Genomic DNA, 14828 nt, shown 5'->3' with positions numbered 1-14828 from the left:
CCACGTGTCAACATATCATAGACGCATCTCGCCCATTGGATGAGTGACACCTGTGCCAATGCCGAGCTGACACATGTTCCGTCGGCCAATCAGAATTTTACACATGGAAAATCGCCATTGGTTGTGGCTGTTAGCGGATTATCGGATCCAAAACCGGACCCGATAGCTTAATGGCGACCCGTTGTGGTGGATGCCACGTGTCGGTCACCCTTGATGAAAGCACTTCTATGACGCGTGACTTATCATCATGGAAGTGGACACTTCCGTGATGATAATTTTGGTAATGTCATGGAACACTTCTACGACATCATAGGTATGACTATCCTCATTCTGTCATAAAATCGTCATGGATGTACATGCATGACAGAAAACGTGACCTACTATCACAAACACGTATCATCACAGAAGTGTATTTTTTGTAGTGTATAGCACGGCGGTGGTGTTATTTTATAGAAATTGATGAACTCTATTGATTCACTTATTTTATTTTGAGAGTCTCTAAACAGCATCGTAATTTGCTTAGGTTATGAATTTAGTCCTAATATGATGGGCATCCAAGAGGGATGTAATAAAAACTTTCATATAAAGTGCATTGAATACTATGAGAAGATTGATTCATTATCATTGTTTTGAGATATAAAGATGGTGATATTAGTCATGCTTGTGAGTAATTGTGGACTGGTAAGAATACTTGTGTTAAAGTTTATGATTCCCGTAGCATGCACTTATGGTGAACAGTTATGTAACGTAGTTGGATCATGATCTATTTATTGATTGTCTTCCTTATGAGTGGCGGTCGGGGATGAGCGATGGTCTTTTCCTACCAATCTATACCCCTAGGAGCATGTGTGTAGTACTTCGTTTCGATAGCTAATAGGCTTTTGCAATAAGTATGTGAGTTCTTTATGACTAATGTTGAGTCCATGGATTATACGCACTCTCACCCTTCCACCATTGCTAGCCTCTCCAGTACCGCACAACTTTTGCTCGTGCATTACACCCACCTTATAGTTTCCTCAAAACAGCCACCATACCTACCTATTATGGCATTTCCATAGCCATTCTGAGATATATTGCCATGCAACTTCCATCATTCCGTTTATCATGACACGCTCCATCATTGTCATATTGCTTTGCATGATCATGTAGTTGGCATCGTATTTGTGGAAAAGCCTCCATTCATATTTTTTTGTGTCACTGTTGAGTCATTGCACATCCTGGTACACCACCGGAGGCATCCATATAGAGTCATATTTTGTTCTAGTATCGAGTTGTAATTCTTGAGTTGTAAGTAAATAAAAGTGTGATGATCATCATTATTAGATCGTTGTCCCATGTGAGAAAATAAAAAGGAAAGGAGAAAGAAAAGAAAAGAAAAAGAGAAAAAAAGAGAGGCCAAAGAGCCCAAAATAAAAAAATGAGAGAAAAGAGAGAAGGGGCAATGTTACTATCCTTTTTGCACAATTGTGCTTCAAAGTAGCACCATGATCTTACTGATAGAGAGTCTCCTATTTTGTCACTTTATAGACTAGTGGAATTTTTCATTATAGAACTTGGCTTGTATATTCCAATAATGGGCTTCCTCAAATTGCCCTAGGTCTTCGTGAGCAAGCAAGTTGGATGCACACCCACTTAGTTTCTTTTTGAGCTTTCATACACTTATAGCTCTAGTGCATCTGTTGCATCACAATCCCAACTCACTCACATTGATATCTATTTATGGGCATCTCTATAGCCCGTTGATACACCTAGTTGATGTGAGACTATCTCCTTCTTTTTGTCTTCTCCACAACCACCATATTCTATTCCACCTATAGTGCTATATCCATGGTTCATGCTCATGTATTGCATGAAAGTTGAAAAGGTTTGAGAACATCAAAAGTATGAAACAATTGCTTGGCTTGAAATCTAGGTTGTGCATGATTTAATACTTTGTGTGACGAAGATGGTGCATAGCCAGACTATATAATTTTGTAGGGATAACTTTATTTAGCCATATTATTTTTTAGAAGACATGATTGCTTTATTCATATGCTTGAATTATTATTGTTTTTATGTCAATACTAAACTTTTGTTTTGAATCTTATGGATCTGAACATTCACGGCACAATGAAGAAAATAATATGGATAAATATGTTAGGTAGCATTCCACATCAAAAATTCTGTTGTTATCATTTACCTACTCGAGGACGAGCAGGAATTAAGCTTGGGGATGCTTGATATGTCTCCAATGTATCTATAATTTTTGATTGTTCCATGCTATTATATTATCCGTTTTGGATGTTTTATATGCATTATTATGCTATTTTATATTATTTTTGGAACTAATTTATTAACCGAGAGCCGAGTGCCAGTTTTTGTTTTTTCCTTGTTTTTGACTTTCGCAGAAAAGGAATATCAAACGTAGTCCAAACGGAATAAAACTTTACGATAATTTTTCTTGGACCAGAAGACACTCAGAGGACTGCAGTCCAAGCTAGAAGACCCATGAGGCGGCGGCAAGGGTGGAGGGCGCGCCCTAGGGGGGCGCCCCTGCCTTGTGGCCCCCTCGGGAGCCCCATGACCTACTTCTTCGTCCTATATATTCACATATATTCGAAAACCCTCAGAGCGAACCACAAAAATACTTTTCCGCCGCGGAAACCTTCTGTTCCCGTGAGATCCCATCTTGGGGCATTTTCCGTCATCCTGCCGGAGGGGGATCCGACCATGGAGGGCATCTACATAAACCGTATTGCCCTTCCAATCAAGTGCGAGTACTTTACCTCAGACCTACAGGTCCATAGCTAGTAGCTAGATGGCTTGTTCTCTCTCTTTGATTCTCAATACCATGTTCTCTTTGATGTTCTTGGAGATCTATCCAATGTAATCTTCTTTTGCGGTATGTTTGTCAAGATCCGATGAATTGTGAATTTATGATCAGCTTATCTATGGATATTATTTGAGGCTTCTGTGAATTCTTATATGCATGATTTGATATCTTTGTATTTGTCTTCGAATTATCGGTTTGTTTTGGCCAACTAGATTGGTTTTTCCTGCAATGGGAGAGGTGCTTAGTGATACGTCTCCAATGTATCTATAATTTTTGATTGTTCCATGCTATCATATTACTTGTTTTGGATGTTTATGGGCTTTATTTTACACATTTACATCATTTTTGGGACTAACCTACTAACCGGAGGCCCAGCCCGTATTGCTGTTTTTTTGCCTATTTCAGAATTTCGAAGAAAAGGAATATCAAACGGAGTCCAAATGGAATGAATCCTTTGGGAGCGTGATTTTTGGAACGAACGTGATTCGGAGAACTTAGAGTGCAAGTCAAGAAGCAATCGAGGCGGCCAGAAGATAGGAGGGCGCGCCCACCCCTCCTGGGCGCGCCCCCTGTCTCCTGGGCCCCTCGAGGGGCCACTTACGTACTTCTTCCTCCTATATAAGCCTACGTACCCCGAAAACATCCAGGGAGCCACCAAAGAAATATTTCCGCCACCTTAACCTTCTGTATCCGTAAGATCCCATCTTGGAGCCTTCGCCGGCACTCTGCCGGAGGGGGAATCGACCATAGAGGGCTTCTACATCAACACCATAGCCCTTCTGATGAGTTGTGAGTAGTTTACCACAGACCTTCGGGTCCATAGTTATTAGCTAGATGGCTTGTTATCTCTTTTTGGATCTCAATACAATGTTCTCCCCCTATCTTGTGGAGATCTATTCGATGTAAACTCTTTTTGCGGTGTGTTTGTCGAGATCCGATGAATTGTGGGTTTATGATCAAGTTTATCTATGAATAATATTTGAATCTTCTCTGAATTCCTTTATGTATGATTGAGTTATCTTTGCAAGTCTCTTCGAATTATCGGTTTGGTTTGGCCTACTAGATTGATCTTTCTTGCCATGGGAGAAGTGCTTAGCTTTGGGTTCAATCTTGCGGTGTCCTTACCCAGTGACAGAAAGGGTTGCAAAGCACGTATTGTATTGTTGCCATCGAGGATAAAAATATGGGGTTTATATCATATTGCTTGAGTTTATCCCTCTACATCATGTCATCTTTCTTAATGCGTTACTCTGTTCTTATGAACTTAATACTCTAGATGCATGCTGGATAGCGGTCGATGTGTGGAGTAATAGTAGTAGATGCAGGCAGGAGTCGGTCTACTTGTTGCGGACGTGATGCCTATATACATGATCATGCCTAGATAATCTCATAATTATTCACTTTTCTATCAATTGCTCGACAGTAATTTGTTCACCCACCATAATACTTATGCTATCTTGAGAGAACCCTCTAGTGAAACCTATGGCCCCCGGGTCTATCTTTTATCATATAAGCTTTCAATATACTTTTATTTGCCTCTTTACTTTTTGCATCTATATTATAAAATACCAAAAATATATTTATCTTATCATATTATCTCTATCAGATCTCACTTTCGCAAGTGTCCGTGAAGCGATTGACAACCCCTTTATTGCGTTGGTTGCGAGTTCTTTGTTTGTTTGTGTAGATTCGTGGGACTTGTGAGGAGCCTACTACTGGATTGATACCTTGGTTCTCAAAAACTGAGGGAAATACTTATGCTACTGTGCTGCATCACCCTTTTCTCTTCAAGGAAAACCAACGCAAGCTCAAGACGTAGCAAGAAGGATTTCTGGAGCCGTTGCCGGGGAGGTCTTCGCTCAAGTCAAGACATACCGAGTACCCATCACAAACTCATCTCCCTCGCATTTACATTATTTGCCATTTGCCTCTCGTTTTCCTCTACCCCACTTCACCCTTGCCATTTTATTCGCCCTCTCTTTCCCAATCTCCTCTCTTTTCCGCTTGCCTTCTTCTTCCTCTCTCTTTCTCTTGCCTTTTTCTGTTTGCTTGTGTGCCTGTTTGTCCTAATGGCTTTGCCTAAGAGTACCGACCTCCTTCTTAGGAGGTTCGAATAGATTGAATCAAATATTAGAAGCTTTATGACTTTGCAATTTGAGCATAATAATTTCTTCAGAAAAGAGCTTAAAGAACAAAAAGATTTTTTGGGTTTTATGAATAAGGAGCTAGACGATATGAATAAAGAATTTTATGGCGTGAACTCTCAAATTACCCGGCTTGAGAAGGCTATAGCCCAAATTTCTGATAAGCAAGCCACCTTAGTCAATAAGATGGCTGCTAAACCAGAAAAGTTAGATGAAAATAATGATGAAGATCTTAAAGTTATTGATGTGTCTCCTATTAGATCTTTGTTTTGCAATATGAATCTTGATAATAATGGGACTGGAGATGAGTCAACTTTATTTAGAAGGCGTCCCAATAATTCGGAGTTTTTAGATCTTGATGCTAAATTTGGTAAAAGTGGGATTGGAGAGGTCATGACTTTAAATAGTATTGAATCCACTATCTCGGATTTCAAGGAATTTCATTATGATAATTGCTCTTTAGAAAGTTGTATTTCCTTGTTGCAATCCGTTGTTAATTCTCCTCATGCTTATAGTCAAAATAAAGCTTTTACCAAACATATCGTTGATGCCTTGATGCAATCTTTTGATGAAAAACTTAATTTGGAAGTTTCTATACCTAGAAAACTTAATGATGAGTGGGAACCTACTATAAAGATTAAAATTAAAGATCATGAGTGTTTTGCTTTGTGTGATTTGGTTGCTAGTGTTTCCACGATTCCGAAAACTTTATGTGATATTCTAGGTTTCCATGATGTTGATGATTGCTCTTTAAATTTGCACCTTGCGGATTCCACTATTAAAAAGCCAATGGGAAGAATCAATGATGTCCTTATTTTTGCAAATAGCAATTTGGTGCCCGTTGATTTTATCGTTCTTGAAATAGATTGCAATCTTTCTTGCCCTATTATTCTTGTAGACCTTTCCTTAGAACGATTGGTGCGATTATTGATATGAAGGAAGGGAATATTAGATTCCAATTTCCATTAAAGAAAGGCGTGGAGCACTTTCCAAGAAAGAAAGTCAAATTACCTTATGAATCTATCATCTGAGCTACCTATGAATCAAGTGCCAAAGATGGCACTACTTAGATCTATCTTCGCTTTTATGCCTAGCTAGGGGCATTAAACGATAGCGCTAGTTGGGAGGCAACCCAATTTTCTTTGAGTTTTTTTTGTTCCTGTTTAGTAATAAATTTTGCATCTACTTTCTGTTTAGATGCATTTTCATGTTTTAATTAGTGTTTGTGCCAAGTAGAACCTATAGGATAACCTATGATGATAGTTGATTTGATTCTGCTGAAAAACAGAAACTTTGCGCTCACAGGAAACAATTCAATAAATCACAGAATGAGATTTTGCATTGATTCTTTTTGCTTCTGTTCAATAAACAAAATTTTTAGGACTTACTATTTTGGTAGGATTTTTAAGGTTTCATAAGTTTGTGTTAGTTACAGATTACTACAGACTGTTTTGTTTTTGACAGATTCTGTTTTTCGTGTGTTGTTTGCTTATTTTGATGCATCTATGGCTAGTAAAATAGTCTATAAACAATAGAGAACTTGGAATACAGTAGGTTTAACACCAATATAAATAAATAATGAGTTCATTACAGTACCTTATGTGGTGGTTTTGTTTTCTTTCATTAACGGAGCTTATGAGATTTCCTGTTGAGTTTTGTGTTGTGAAGTTTTCAAATTTTGGGTAAAGCTTTGATGGACTATGGAATAAGGAGTGGCAAAATCCTAATCTTGGGGATTCCCATGGCACCCCAAGATACTCAAGAATATCCAAAAGCCTAAGCTTGGGGATGCCCGGGAAGGCATCCCCTCTTTCGTCTTCGTTCATTGGTAACTTTACTTGGAGCTATATTTTTATTCGCCACATGATATGTGTTTTGCTTGGAGCGTCGTGTATGATATTAGTGTTTGCCTTTTAGTTTACCACAATCATCCTTGCTGTAACACACCTTTTGGGAGAAGCCTACTTGATTGAAATTTATTAGAATACACTATGTGCTTCACTTATATCTTTTGAGCTAGATAGTTTTTGCTCTAGTGCTTCACTTATATCTCTCATGCTTCACTTATATTATTTTGAGAGTCTTTTAGAACAACATGGTATTTGCTATGGTTATAAATTGGTCCTAGAATGATGAGCATCCAAGTTGGGTATAATAAAAATTATCATAGGAAGTGAATTGGATGCAATGATCAATTTGATACTTGATAAATGTTTTGAGATATGGAGGTAGTGATATTAAAGTCATGCTAGTTGGGTGATTATGAATTTAAAGAACGCTTGTGTTGAAGGTAGCAAGTCCCGTAGCATGCACATATGGTTAAAGTTGTGTAACAAATTTGAAACATGAAGTGTACCTGGCTTGTGCATCCTTATAAGTGGCGGTCGGGGACGAGCGATGGTCTTTTCCTACCAATCTATCCCTCTAGGAGCATGCGCATAGTGCTTGATTTTTGATTACTTCTAAAATTTTGCAATAAGTATATGAGTTCTTTTGACTAATGTTGAGTCCATGGATTATACACACTTTTTTTTACCTTTCCATCATTGCTAGCCTCTTCGGTACCGTGCATTAACCTTTCTCACCTTGAGAGTTGGTGCAAACTTCGCCGGTGCATCCAAACCCCGTGATATGATACGCTCTATCACACATAAACCTCCTTATATCTTCCTCAAAACAGCCACCATACTTACCTATTTATGGCATTTCCATAGCCATTCCGAGATATATTGCCATGCAACTTTCCACCATTCCGTTCATCATCATCATGACATACATTACTTTTGTAATATTGCCATTGCATGATCATGTAGTTGACATCGTATTTGTGGCAAAGCCACCATGCATAATTTTCATACATGTCACTCTTGATTCATTGCACCATCCGGGTACACCGCCGGAGGCATTCATATAGAGTCATATCTTGTTCTAGTTTCGAGTTGTAATTCATATGTTGTAATCAATGAAAGTGTGATGATCATCATTATTAGAAGATTGCCCAAAAAAAGTCCAAAAGAAAAAAAAGAAAGGCCCAAAAAAATAAAAAAAGGGAAAAAAATAAAAAATAATAAAAGAGGGGCAATGTTACTATCTCTTTTTCCACACTTGTGCTTCAAAGTAGCACCTTGTTCTTCATGTAGTGAGTCTCATATATTGTGTTTCAAAGTAGCACCATGTTTTTTATATAGTAAGTCTCATATGTTGTCACTTTCATATACTAGTGGGAATTTTTCATTATAGAACTTGGCTTGTATATTCCTACGATGGGCTTTATCAAATGCCCTAGGTATTCATGAGCAAGCAAGTTGGATGCACACCCACTTGTTTTCTTTTGTTGAGCTTTCATTCATTTATAGCTCTAGTGCATCCGTTGCATGGCAATCCCTACTCCTCATGTTGACATCAATTGATGGGCATCTCCATAGCCCGTTGATTATCCTTGTCAATGTGAGACTTTTTTTTGTCTTCTCCACACAATCCCCAATCATTATTCTATTCCACCCATAGTGCTATATCCATGGCCCACGCTCATGTATTGCGTGAAGGTTGAAAAAGTTTGAGATTATTTAAGTACAAAACAATTGCTTGGCTTGTCATCGGGGGTATAGAAGATGGGAACATCTTTGTGTGATGAAAATGAAGCATAGCCTAACTATATGATTTTGTAGGGATGAACTTTCTTTAGCCATGTTATTTTGAGAAGACATGATTGCTTTTATTAGTATGCTTGAAGTATTACTATTTCTTTTGTCAATATGAACTTTTATTTTGAATCATTTGGATCTGAACATTCATGCCGCAATAAAGAGAAATTACATTGAGAATTATGCTAGGTAGCATTCCACATCAAAAATTCTTTTTTTACCATTTACCTACTCGAGGACGAGCAGGAATTAAGCTTGGGGATGCTTGATACGTCTCCAACGTATCTATAATTTTTGATTGTTCCATGCAATTATATTACTTGTTTTGGATGTTTATGGGCTTTATTTTACACATTTATATCATTTTTGGGACTAACCTACTAACCGCAGGACCAGCCCGTATTGCTGTTTTTTTGCCTATTTCAGTATTTCGAAGAAAAGGAATATCAAACGGAGTCCAAACGGAATGAAACCTTCGAGAACGTGATTTTTGGAACGAACATGATCCAGAGAACATGGAGTGCAAGTCAAGAAGCAATCGAGGCGGCCAGGAGATAGGAGGGCGCGCCCACCCCTCCTGGGCAGGCCCCCTGTCTCCTGGGCCCCTCGAGCGGCCACCGACGTACTTCTTCCTCCTATATAAGCCTACGTACCCAGAAAACATCCAGGGAGCTAGCAAATAAATATTTCCGCCACCGTAACCTTCTGTATCCGTGAGATCCCATCTTGGAGCCTGTCGGCACTCTGTCGGAGGGGGAATCGACCACGAAGGGCTTCTACATCAACACCATAGCCCTTACGATGAGTTGTGAGTAGTTTACCATAGACCTTCAGGTCCATATTTATTAGCTAGATTGTTTATTCTCTCTTTTTGGATCTCAATAAAATGTTCTCCCCTTCTCTTGTGGAGATCTATTTGATGTAAACTCTTTTTTGCGGTGTGTTTGTCGAGATCCGATGAATTGTGGGTTTATGATCAAGTTTATCTATGAATAATATTTGAATCTTCTCCGAATTCTTTTATGTATGATTGAGTTATCTTTGCAAGTCTCTTTGAATTATCGGTTTGGTTTGGCCTACTAGATTGATCTTTCTTGCCATGGGAGAAGTGCTTAGCTTTGGGTTCAATCTTGCAGTGTCCTTACCCAGTGACAGAAAGGGTTGCAAGGCACGTATTGTATTGTTGCCATCGAGGATAAAAATATGGGGTTTATATCATATTGCTTGAGTTTATGTCACATCATGAACTTAATACTCTAGATGCATGCTGGATAGCGGTCGATGTGTGGAGTAATAGTAGTAGATGCAGGCAGGAGTCGGTCTATTTGTTGCAGACGTGATGCCTATATACCTGATCATGCCTAGAGAATCTCATAATTATTCGCTTTTCTATCAATTGCTCGACAGTAATTTGTTCACCCATCGTAATACTTATGGTATCTTGGGAGAAGCCTCTAGTGAAATCTATGGCCCCCGGGTCTATCTTTTATCATATAAGCTTTCAATCTACTTTTATTTGCCTCTTTACTTTTTGCATCTATATTATAAAATACCAAAAATTTATTTATCTTATCATATTATCTCTAGCAGATCTCACTTTTGCAAGTGGCCGTGAAGGGATTGACAACCCCTTTATCGCGTTGGTTGCGAGTTCTTTGTTTGTTTGTGTAGGTTCATGGGACTTGTAAGGAGCCTCCTACTGGATTGATACCTTGGTTCTCAAAAAACGAGGGAAATACTTACGCTACTGTGCTGCATCACCCTTTCCTCTTCAAGGAAAACCAACGCAAGCTCAAGACGGAGCAAGACTTAGCTTTGGGTTCAATCTTGCGTGATTTCACCTAGTGAGAAAGTAGGGGTAGCAAGACACGTATTGAATTGTTGCCATCGAGGATAAAAGATGGGGTTTCATCATATCGCTTGAGCTTATTCTTCTACATCATGTCATCTTAAGGCGTTACTCCATTCCTTATGAATTTAATACTCTAGATGCATTCTGGATAGCGATCGATGTGTGGAGTAATAGTAGTAGATGCAGGCATGAGTCAGTCTACTTGACACGGACGTGATGCCTATATGCATAATCATTGCCTTGGATATCGTCATAACTATGCTCTTTTCTATCAATTGCTTGACAGTAATTCGTTCACCCACCATATTATTTGCCTTCAAGAGAGAAGACTCTAGTGAAACCTATGGCCCCCGGGTCTATTTTCCATTAAATTTCTTTCTGATCTTACTATTTTGCAATCTTTTATTTTCAGATCTATAAACCAAAAACCCAAAAAATATTGTATCTTTTATTTAGTTTTATCTATCTCTATCAGATCTCACCTTTGAAGGTGACCGTGAAGAGATTGACAACCCCTTTATCACGTTGGGTGCAAGTATTTGATTGTTTGTGTAGGTGCATCTATTGGGGACTTGTGCATTTCTCCTACTGGATTGATACCTTGGTTCTTAACTGAGGGGAATACTTATCTCTATCGTGTTGCATCACCCTTTCCTCTTCAAGGGATAAACCAACATAAGCTCAAGAAGTAGCATGTACCAGGATGTGCAATGATGCTAGCCTAACATGTATAAAAGATGATGAATGGTAGTTGAGCCATAAATACTATGCCAGCTATATGATCCTGCAAAGCAATATGACAATGATGATGTATGTCATATGAATGGAACAATGTAAGTTGCACGACAATATATATCGAAATGACTATGGAAATGCCAGAATAGGCAGGTATAGTGGTTGTTTTGAGGAAGATATAAGGAGGCTGATGTGTGATAGAGTGCATCATATCACGGGGTTTGGATGCATCGGCGAAGTTTGCACCAACTCTCAAGGTGAGAAAGGGCAATGCACAATACGAAAGAGGCAGCAAACTGCAGAAAGGTGAGAGTGTGTATAATCCATGGACACGCATTAGTCATAAAGAACCCACATACCTATTACAGAAGTTTATTAGCCCTCGAAGCAAAGTACTACTATGCATGCCCCTAGGGGGATATATTGATAGGAAAATACCATCGCTCGTCCCCAACCGCCACTCATAAGGAAGACAATCAATAATAAATCATTCTGCAACTTCTTAGAATAACTAGAGACCATACGTGCATGCTTCGGGAATCAAAAACCTTAACACAAATATTCTTACTAAACCACAATCATTCACTAGTAGCTCCCACATATTACCATCTTAATATTGCAAAACTATCCCCCTAGGGACATGCTATTATATTATTTGTTTTGGATGTTTTATATGCAACTTCAAGGAAATGATCATGTATATGGGCATCACGTCCGTGATAAGTAGACCGACTCCTATCTGCATCTACTACTATTACTCCACCCATCGACCGCAAGCCAGTGCATCTAGTGTATTAAGTTAATAAAAACAGATTAACGTTTTAAGCAAATGACATGATGTAGGCAAACTAAATCCAACCAATATGAATAAACCCTGTCATTTTCCCCTTAGTGGCAACAATACAAATATGTGTCTTGTCCCTGATACATCTCCGTCGTATCTACTTTTCTAAACATTTTTGCCCTTGTTTTGGACTCTAACTTGCATGATTTGAATGAAACTAACCCGGACTGACGATGTTTTCAGCAGAACTTCCATGGTGTTATTTTTGTGCAGAAATAAAAGTTCTCGGAATGACCTGAAAATCCACATAGCAACTTTTCAGAATTAATAAAAAATATTGGCGAAAGAATCAACATTAGGGGGCCACACCCAGTCCACGAGGGTGGGGCGTGCCCCCTCCCCCTGGGCACGCCCCCTGCCTCGTGGGCCCCCTGGACGTCCACCGACCTCAACTCCGACTCCATATATTTGCTTCCGCGGAGAAAAAAAATCAGAAAAAAAGTTTCATCACGTTTTACAATACGGAGCCACCGCCAAGCCCTAAGCTCTCTCGGGAGGGCTGATCTGGAGTCCGTTCGGGGCTCCGGAGAGGGGGATTCATCGCCGTCTTCATCATCAACCATCCTCCATCACCAATTTCATGATGTTCACCGCCGTGCGTGAGTAATTCCATCGTAGGCTTGCTGGACGGTGATGGGTTGGATGAGATTTACCATGTAATCAAATTAGTTTTGTTAGGGTTTGATCCCTAGTATCCACTAAGTTCTGAGATAGATGTTGCTATGACTTTGCTATGCTTAATGATTGTCACTAGGGCCCGAGTGCCATGATTTCATATCTGAAACTATTATGTTTTCATGAATATATGTGAGTTCTTGATCCTATCTTGCAAGTCTATAGTCACCTATTATGTGTTATGATCCGAAAACCCCGAAGTGACAATAATCGGGATACTTCTCGGTGATGACCCTAGTTTCAGGAGTTCATGTATTCACTATGTGTTAATGCTTTGGTCCGGTTCTCTATTAAAAGGAGGCCTTAATATCCCTTAGTTTCCACTAGGACCCCGCTTCCACGGGAGGGTAGGACAAAAGATGTCATGCAAGTTCTTTTCCATAAGCACGTATGACTATATTCAGAATACATGCCTACATTACATTGATGAACTGGAGCTAGTTCTGTGTCACCCTATGTTATAACTATTAGATGAGGAATCACATCCGACATAATTATCCATCACTGATCCAATGCCTACGAGCTTTTCACATATTGTGCTTTGCTTATTTACTTTACCGTTGCTACTGTTACAATTACTACAAAACTGCTACTTTTACTTTTGCCACTGTTACCGTTACTTCCATACTACCTTTCTACTAAATACTTTGCTACAGATACTAAGTTATCCAGGTCTGGTTGAATTGACAACTCAACTGCTAATACTTGAGAATATTCTTTGGCACCCGTTGTGTCGAATCAATAAATTTGGGTTGAATACTCTACCCTCAAAAACTGTTGCGATTCCCTATACTTGTGGGTTATCAAGACTATTTTCTGGAGCTATTGCCAGGGAGCATGGCTCTATTCTTTGAGTCACTTGGGATTTATATCTGCTGGTTACTATGAGGAACTTGAAAGACGAAAGAACTAAGATTTTTCCCTCAACTACGAGGGGAGGTAAGGAACTGCCATCTAGCTGTTCACTTGATTCACCATCTATTTTGAGTAAGCTTGCGACACCTAAACCTGCAACTGCTATGAATTCTGATATGTCGCATGTTATTGATGATGCCACTTCTACTATGCATGATACTTATGATGAAACTACTTCTATGCTTGATACTCCTTTGCCATTAGGTGAATTTCTAGATGAACAACTTGCTAGGGCTAGAGAGAATGAAATACTTGAAACTGATATTATTGAAGATAGTGATGATGAAGGTTCTCCCCCTAAGTATGAATTGTCTGTTGTTCCAGAGGGTTATGTTATGGATGAAGAAACTACTAGAGCTATTCTTGCTTGCAATGATAGATCTTGATCTTAAGAAGTTATTAGCTAAATAGAAATATAAATCTCTAAATTCTAGAATGAAATATGACCCTACTTTTGCTACTTCACCTATCTTTGTTACTGATAAGGATTATGAATTCTTTGTCGATCCTGAGATAATTACTTTGGTTGAATCTGATCCTTTTTATGGCAAGGAATCTGAAACTGTTGTGGCACATCTTACTAAATTGAATGATATAGCCACCCTGTTCACTAATGATGAGAACTCTCGCTACTACTATATCCTTAAGATATTTCCATTCTAATTAAAGGGTGATGCTAAACCTTGGTTTAATTCTCTTGATCCTAGTTGTGTGCATAGTCCCCAGGATATGATTTATTACTTCTCTGCTAAATATTTCCCTGCTCATAAGAAACAAGCTTCCTTGAGGGAAATATATAATTTTGTGCAAATTAAAGAAGAGAGTCTCCCACAAGCTTGGGGGAGGCTCCTCCGGTTACTTAATTATTTGCCTGATCATCCTCTTAAGAAAAATGAAATACTTGATATCCTTTATAATGGACTAACTGATGCTTCCAAGGACTACTTGGATAGTTGTGCTAGTTGTGTTTTCAGGGAAAGAATAGTCAACCAAGCTAAATTGCTATTGAATAATATGTTGGCTAATGAAAATAATTGGACTCTTCCCGAGCCAATTCCTGATCCAATTGAGCCAATTCCTGAGCCTACTCCTAAACCAACTCCAAAGAAGAGGGGTGTCCTATTTCTCAGTCCTGAAAATATGCAAGAGGCAAAGAAATATATGAAAGAAAAAGGTATTAAAGCTGAAGATGTTAAGAATTTACCTC

This window comes from Triticum dicoccoides, chromosome 7B (genome assembly GCF_002162155.2).
Source record: "Triticum dicoccoides isolate Atlit2015 ecotype Zavitan chromosome 7B, WEW_v2.0, whole genome shotgun sequence".
Lineage (NCBI taxonomy): Eukaryota > Viridiplantae > Streptophyta > Magnoliopsida > Poales > Poaceae > Triticum > Triticum dicoccoides.
Note: the sequence above shows the minus strand (reverse complement) of the source record.